Source organism: Eptesicus fuscus, chromosome 19 (genome assembly GCF_027574615.1).
Source record: "Eptesicus fuscus isolate TK198812 chromosome 19, DD_ASM_mEF_20220401, whole genome shotgun sequence".
Taxonomy (NCBI): Eukaryota; Metazoa; Chordata; class Mammalia; order Chiroptera; family Vespertilionidae; genus Eptesicus; species Eptesicus fuscus.
Genome location: NC_072491.1, coordinates 53374942 through 53383036, shown reverse-complemented (window position 1 = coordinate 53383036; position 8095 = coordinate 53374942).

The following is an 8095-nucleotide window of genomic DNA, read 5'->3' as shown; positions in this document are numbered from 1 at the left end:
TGATAACTATTACAAAAGGTTGGTTGGTGTTTTCAGGTTTTAAGGGAATGCAGAGAAATTGTGAAGTAATACTTACCTGATAAAAGGGAATTTGCATGTAGAAAAGATGAAAATAGGAGAACCAAGATGGCGGTGTAAGTAAACATCGGTACTTGCAGCCTCCCATAACCACACACACAAAAATAACAACTAAAATACAGAACAACTGTCATTCAGAACCACCTGAACTCTAGCTGAATGGAAGTCCTACAACTAGAGGAGTAAAGAAGAAAGCACATCAAGACTGGCAGGAGGGGCAGAGGTGCAGAATAGGCTGATCTGACACCCATGTGTGGCATTATTTTAATTCAGAGGGATATCTTGGCTGCTGAGGCCTCCCATGAGAAGCAAAGAGTCTGAGCCCCACACCAGACCCCAAGCCCAGGGTTCCAGGGCTGAGAAGAGAAGTCCCTGTAACTTCAGGCTGTAAAAACCAGCAGAGATTGTGGCTGAGTGACACGGAGTTAGCCAGAGACCTAGGCAGTTCCTCTTAAAGGGCCGGTGAACAAACTTACACAGTCTCCCTTCCTCTGAACTCCAGCACCATGTGGCAGCTTTGGGGGATCCAGGGACATACATAGAACATGGAGCAGCTTTCTCCCAGACAGGGGTGCTCCAAGGGGTTATTGTTCCTGTGCTGGGACCTCCCCCTGTCACAGAGCTGACTGGCAGCCATATCTGAGTTTCTATCAACCTGGTCCACACTATTTGCTCCACCCTAGTGATTCCCTGAGGCCCCGTCCTATCCAATTTGCAGCCAAACCCAAGCTGTTTGCAGCTGCTTTTCCATATGAATGGTCTGTCCTGACTTTCCTAAATTCTCTCAAACAGCAGCTGGCATCAGCATGCCCCAAACTTATCAATAAGAGGCCCAAGACCTGGCACAAGCACCAGCCTGCCTTACTTCACTGTTGGGCCTCGCCTGGCCAATTCCAAGACCAATACAAGTAGCAGCCATCTGCAGATCTCTCTGTACCTCCTGCTGGGTAACCCCGGGAGGCCCCAGAACCCGTGCACCCAGTGGACAGTTTTAGACCATAACAGATTACAACTCTACACATCCACAAGCAACTCGCTCAAGGGACAGATTCAGCATCAAAGCCCCACTAAAGCAAGTCCTGCTCCATAGAGATGTCTCCTGCACAGCAGCTCTCCCACTGTAGTTTGTGGCTAGTCCTCACAGCCAATTGGCCTGGAGGTCAATTCCTCCCAATGATGCCAACAGCAATCAAGGCTCAACTACAAAAGACAGTGTACACAGCACACACAGGGGTGCTCCTAGAGAGCTCAGGTGACTGGGGCTGGAAGGGCTGAACTACTGGGCTCTACAGGACACCTACTACACAAGGCCACTATACCAATTCCAAGAGACATAGCAGCTCTACCTAATACATAGAAACAAACACAGGGAAGTAGTCAAAATGTCACAAATGAAATAAATGGAGGCAAGCAAACTGCTGGATACAGAGTTCAAAACAATGGTTACAAGGTTGCTCAAGGATCTTAATGAGAGCTTCAGGGAACTTAGACTTTCAAGGATCTTAATGAGAATGTCAAAGACATGAAACGGACCAGTCCAAAATTAAGCATACACTAACTGAAATAAAGAATAATTTACAGGGATCCAACAGCAGAGTAGAGGATTCTGAGAATCAAATCAAGAATTTGGAATATGAGGAAGCAAAAAACAGCCAATCATAAGAGCAAAAAGAAAAAATGCAAAAATATGAAGCTAGTGTAAGGAGCCTCTGGGACAACTTCAAGCGTACTAACATCCACATTATGGGAGTGCCAGAAGGAGAAGAGAGAGAGCAAGATACTGAAAACCTATTGACAGAAAACTTCCCCTACCAGGTCAAAGAAATAGACTTACAAGTCCAGGAAGCACAAAGAGTCTCAAACAATAGGAACTCAAAGAGGCCCACACCAAGACACATCATAATTAAAATGCCAAATGTTAAAGAGAGAATCTTAAAAGCAACAGGAAAAAAGCAGTTAGTTACCTACAAGGGAGCACCCATATGACTGTCAGTTGATTTCTCAACAGAAACTTTGCAGGCCAGAAGGAAATTGCAAGAAATATTCAAAAAGATGAATAGCAAGGACCTACAACCAAGATTATTCTACCCAGCAAAACTATCATGTAGAATTGAAGGTCAGATAAAGAGCTTTATAGACAAGAAAAAGATAAAGGGGTTCATCACCACCAAACCAGTATTACATAAAATGTTGAAGGGTATTCTTAAAGAAGGAGGAGGAGGAGGATGGAGAAGAGAAGGAGGAGGAGAGGAGGAGGAAGAGGAGAAAGAAGAAAAAATATGAACAATAAAATGGCAATAAATACCTATCAACAATTGAATCTAAAAATCAAAATAAACGAACAAGAAATCAAATGAACAAAATAAACTGATGAATAAAATAGAACCAGAAGTATGGAAACATGGAACAGACTGACGAATCTCAGAAGGAAGGGGGGAGGGGTGGTGGGAAGAGATTAACCAAAGAATTTATATGCATATATGCATTACCTATGGTCTCAGACAATAGGGAGGTGAAGGCCTGGGGCAGGTCAGGAACCAGGTGGAAGGGGCAATGGATGGGGAGTGGGACTTCTGTAATACTCTCAGCAATAAAGATTTTTTTTAAAAAGAAAATGTGAAAAAGGTCCTGAAAAGAGTCTGATAATAGGAAAAAACAAAGGAAAGAATCCTTCACCCTGTGACGAAATTAAAATAGAATACTGTTGCAATTTTATGCTCTTTCTGTTGCTTATTTCTCCTCTAAATACCCTATTTCAGATGATATCATCTCCATTCCCAATCTCAGATTCAGACCTAAGAGTAATCAGCACCTCTTCCTTTGTTTACACAGTGTCCCCAAATCCTTTTTCCTTCTTACATCTTTCTATTTATCCATTACTTCTCAGTTCTAATGCTAACACCTCACTATGTGTTTTCTGTTCAAGTATACATTTGCTTTCACCTACAGTCTGTGCTAATCAGTGTTTTAGCGTCTCAACCGCGTTGCCATGGGAAAATCTGATCTTGCACCTGGATCAGTACCACCAGTGAGTGGCTTAGAACCACCGAGGCTGACTTCTCGCAGCTCTGGGGTTGCTGTCTGGGTGCTGGCCCCACAGGGAGGGAGGGTCCGGGAGGGCCCTCTCCCTGGTTCCAGGCAGCTCCTTCTCGCTGAGCCTCATGCGCTGGAAGCGGCTTCCCTGAAGGCGCTGACCCCCCCAGCAGGGCCGAGCACTGCCCAAGACTGTCCTCTCCAGGGGCTAGGAGGCACCAGCATTCTAACCACAGCCATCCCTGGACCATGGGACTTCTCTGCTCAGGGCCTTGAGCATCCCTCCTACTGATTAAATCTTATTTATTCAAATTAATTACCACGCCCCCAACCAGACCCCCCCATGGAAGCGGGTCTTCTTACTCTTTCCAGAGCTGCCACCTACCTTTCTTCCCCGGCACTCGGCCCGTGGCCTGGCGCAGTTGGGGCATCGTCTCCCCTCCATCACTTGCCTCTTCCCTGTTTTCCACAAACAGCCACGCACCATGGGTCCCATCTCAGGGGCTGTCTTTGCAGTTCAGGAGGTGCCACCCTGCGCAGCTCCACTGTCCTCTGATTTCGCTTAATAGTAAAGTATAGCAGGGCAAAGGCAGCTCTTACACCTCATTTGCATAGAAACAGAGAGCCCGGATGTTTGTGAAGGGAGCGAGAATATTGATAGGAATTCGTGGATGCAAATCAACAGGTAATCCACATAGAAGAGAAGCTGACTTCCTTGCTCAACAAACACATCTCAGGACACGAGAAGAACAGAATGGGAGGATGTCTGAACACAGATCACAGCAGCAGGTGCGTGCTGGGCCCATCCTGGCCCGACACCTTAGGATTCAGTGCTGCCTCAGACACAGCCCCAGAGAAGTCCCCACCGCGGGAGAAGGGGCAAGCGGGGAGGCTGGCCCTCTGCCTCTGCACCCGGAGGGACACAGGCCGTGCACACAGAGAGGGGCCTGCGAGGACGGAGAGGACCGCCTGCAGCCCAGGAGGGGCTCGGAGGCCAGCCCTTCAGCGCCCTGATCTGCCCGCCAGCCTCCAGGCCTAAGAAAAGCAACCGCTGCTGCTGCACCCCGATAGGCCGCGCTGCTGCTGCACCCCGATAGGCCGCCTGCTGCTGACACCCCGATAGGCCGCCTGCTGCTGCACCCCGATAGGCCGCCTGCTGTTGACACCCCGATAGGCCGCCTGCTGCTGCACCCCGATAGGCCGCGCTGCTGCTGCACCCCGATAGGCCGCCTGCTGTTGCACCCCGATAGGCCGCCTGCTGTTGACACTCCGATATGCCGCCTGTTGTTGACACCCCGATAGGCCGCCTGCTGTTGACACCCCGATATGCCGCCTGCTGTTGACACCCCCATAGGCCGCGCTGCTGCTGCACCCCAATAGGCCACGCTGCTGCTGCACCCCGATAGGCCGCCTGCTGCTGCACCCCGATAGGCCACCTGCTGTTGACACCCCGATAGGCCGCCTGTTGTTGACACCCCGATAGGCCGCCTGCTGCTGCACCCCGATAGGCCGTCTGCTGTTGACACCCCGATAGGCCGCCTGTTGTTGACACCCCGATAGGCCGCCTGCTGTTGACACCCCGATAGGCCGCCTGCTGTTGACACCCCGATAGGCCGCCTGCTGCTGCACCCCGATAGGCCGTCTGCTGTTGACACCCCGATATGCCGCCTGCTGTTGACACCCCCATAGGCCGCCTGCTGTTGACACCCCGATAGGCCGCCTGCTGTTGACACCCCGATATGCCGCCTGCTGCTGCACCCCGATAGGCCGCCTGCTGCTGCACCCCGATATGCCGCCTGCTGCTGCACCCCGATAGGCCGCCTGCTGCTGCACCCCGATAGGCCGCCTGCTGTTGACACCCCGATAGGCCGCCTGCTGTTGACACCCCGATAGGCCGCGCTGCTGCTGCACCCCCATAGGCCGCCTGCTGTTGACACCCGATAGGCCGCCTGCTGTTGACACCCCCATAGGCTGCCTGCTGTTGACACCCGATAGGCCGCCTGCTGTTGACAACCCGATAGGCCACCTGTTGTTGACACCCCGATAGGCCGCCTGTTGTTGACACCCCGATAGGCCGCCTGCTGTTGACACCCCGATATGCCGCCTGCTGCTGACACCCCGATAGGCCGCCTGTTGTTGACACCCCGATAGGCCGCCTGCTGTTGACACCCCGATAGGCCGCCTGCTGTTGACACCCCGATAGGCCGCGCTGCTGCTGCACCCCGATAGGCCGCCTGCTGTTGACACCCCGATAGGCCGCCTGCTGTTGACACCCCGATATGCCACCTGCTGCTGCACCCCCATAGGCCGCCTGCTGTTGACACCCGATAGGCCGCCTGCTGTTGACACCCCCATAGGCTGCCTGCTGTTGACACCCCGATAGGCCGCGCTGCTGCTGCACCCCCATAGGCCGCCTGCTGTTGACACCCGATAGGCCGCCTGCTGTTGACACCCCCATAGGCTGCCTGCTGTTGACACCCGATAGGCCGCCTGCTGTTGACACCCCCATAGGCCGCCTGCTGTTGACACCCGATAGGCCGCCTGTTGTTGACACCCCGATAGGCCGCCTGCTGTTGACACCCCGATATGCCGCCTGCTGCTGCACCCCGATAGGCCGCCTGCTGTTGACACCCCGATAGGCCGCGCTGCTGCTGCACCCCCATAGGCCGCCTGCTGTTGACACCCGATAGGCCGCCTGCTGTTGACACCCCCATAGGCTGCCTGCTGTTGACACCCCGATAGGCCGCCTGCTGCTGCACCCCCATAGGCCGCCTGCTGTTGACACCCCGATAGGCCGCCTGCTGCTGCACCCCGATATGCCGCGCTAGCAGGCCAAGGCGCTCAGCGTGAATATGCTGGGAACCGCGCTGGTGGGAGAGGAAGGACAGAGGGCAGGAAGGGGCGGGGACGGGGCGGGAGCCAGGCGGCCGCAGTAGGACAGGGGAGCAGCCGGGAGGGCCTCCCGGGAGGACAGCCGCGGTCCCACACGGAAGCTCGGAGCGCTGACCGCTGCTCCCACCAAATCTCAATAAACGCGCCTCCTCAGGGCCGGTCTGACCTCTGGTTCCCATCCCCAGCCGCGCCCGCCCTGTGAGTCCCAACGCGGCGCAGACGGAGGCCTGCAGGGGCAGGGACATGGTAAAACCTGGGTGGGGAGACATGTTCCTACTAATTAAAAACATGTCCTGATTGAAAACATGTTTTGCAGGTGGGTTCGTGTTTTTCCCAGGACAGCATCACTCGCCGGCTGTGCTCAGTAAAACAGCTGAGCGAGGGGACCCCCAACTGCAGCGTGGGTGGAGCGGACCGCTCCTGTGTCCCCGCCAGCGTCCGCCAGGCCCGTCACTGCTGAGGTTCTGCCGAGAGAGTCTGTCCCCGCGGGCCCAGGGCTCGTCCTCCATCCTCCTCACTCCTCTCACCGAGGAGCCCGCTGCACCTCTGCAGAGAACAGAGGTTCCCGGGGGGCACACAAGGAAGCCACACCCAGTGAGGACGCTGGGAACCTTCTGGGGGTCACCGGAGGTTAGCGCTTTAGTTATGGTTTGTTTTTTACTGATTTCAGAGAGAGGGAGAGGGAGCGATAGAAACATCAGTGATGAGAGAGAATCATTGATCGGCTGCCTCCTACACGCCCCCTACTGGGGATCGAGCCCACAACCCAGGACCAGGAATGGAAGGGTGACCTGGTTCATTGGGAATCAAACTGTGACCTCCTGGTTCATAGGCTGATGCTCAGCCACTGAGCCACTGCGGCCAGGTTCAAAAATATTCTTATTTGTTGTTGCAACTGGAGGGAATTTCTCCTAGTGGTCTACATAAACAAAATGTGTTGCAAGTAAGGAAATCAATATGAGATGTGGGGGATGGCCCTGTAGTGAGCAGCAGGAGAGGAGTGATGGTCACCAGCAAGGGAAGGGCATGCACTGTCCCAGGCCTCAAGCCAGGCAGCACCCCCTGGTGTCACCTCCTGCCCCCAGCAAGTCCCAGAGAAGAGCTGGCACCCGGCACCTCCTCCCCTTGTATCCCATCTAGTGCCATGTCTTGTGCAGGTAGAGTTACTGACTGCCTCCCCATGCACCCTCCCTGTTGGCATTGCCGAGGCCAAAGGGCAAGCGTAGAGGTTTCCCCACATGCTGGCTCCACTCCCAGACAATCCCAGGCTTTGGGTTTTTCCGTAAGCTTGGAGCGGAGGGCACTAAGGAGGGAACCTTTAAAAAGGAGATAGATTCCTATCTCCCCCCAGAAATCCATGTGACATATTTAAGTACTAATATAATGAGACCATTTATTTTTATTATCATTTTTACGATTTTTAGAGAGAGGAAAGGAGAGGGAGAGAGAAATATGGATGTGAAAGCATAACATCGATTGGCTACCTCCTGCATGCCCCTCCTGGGGACCAAGCCCACAACCTGGGCATGTGTCCTGACCTGGAATCGGACAGGCAACCTTTCAGTACTTGGGATAATGTCATTCCATCTGAGCCACACTGGGAAAGGCTCTGATTCTGACTCCAGACTGAGCTAGTGCTATAACATCAAAGTGAAATTAATGTAAGTAATGCTGGAGAGAATGCCCGTCTTACCCTTGTGCTGATCTGAAAAGTAAAAGGTAAAATGTTTTTAAGACGTTCACTTTAAAGGCAGTTTCTCTTGACTGAGTCTTGAATAAGATGTGATGACTGACTGGAGTTGTTCATGAAAGCTGGAGGCGAGCAAGGCTTGAGCTGAATAGAAGACCATGCCTAGGCAGAGGTAAAAAGAATAGGGTTAGTTTTCCCCTTAAGTAATATGCTAGCATCTGCTTAAATGCACACGTGAATTTATGATAAAAGTTATAACATTCTATGTCATATAACACATGGACAGGAGTACTTTCAATCGGGACAAAAAACATTGAGGTTGTTATAGCCATACATCTCCCTCAGTTAAGCTCCCAGAGAGGCCTATGGAACTTCCAGTCCTAACAGATAAATTGTATGCAA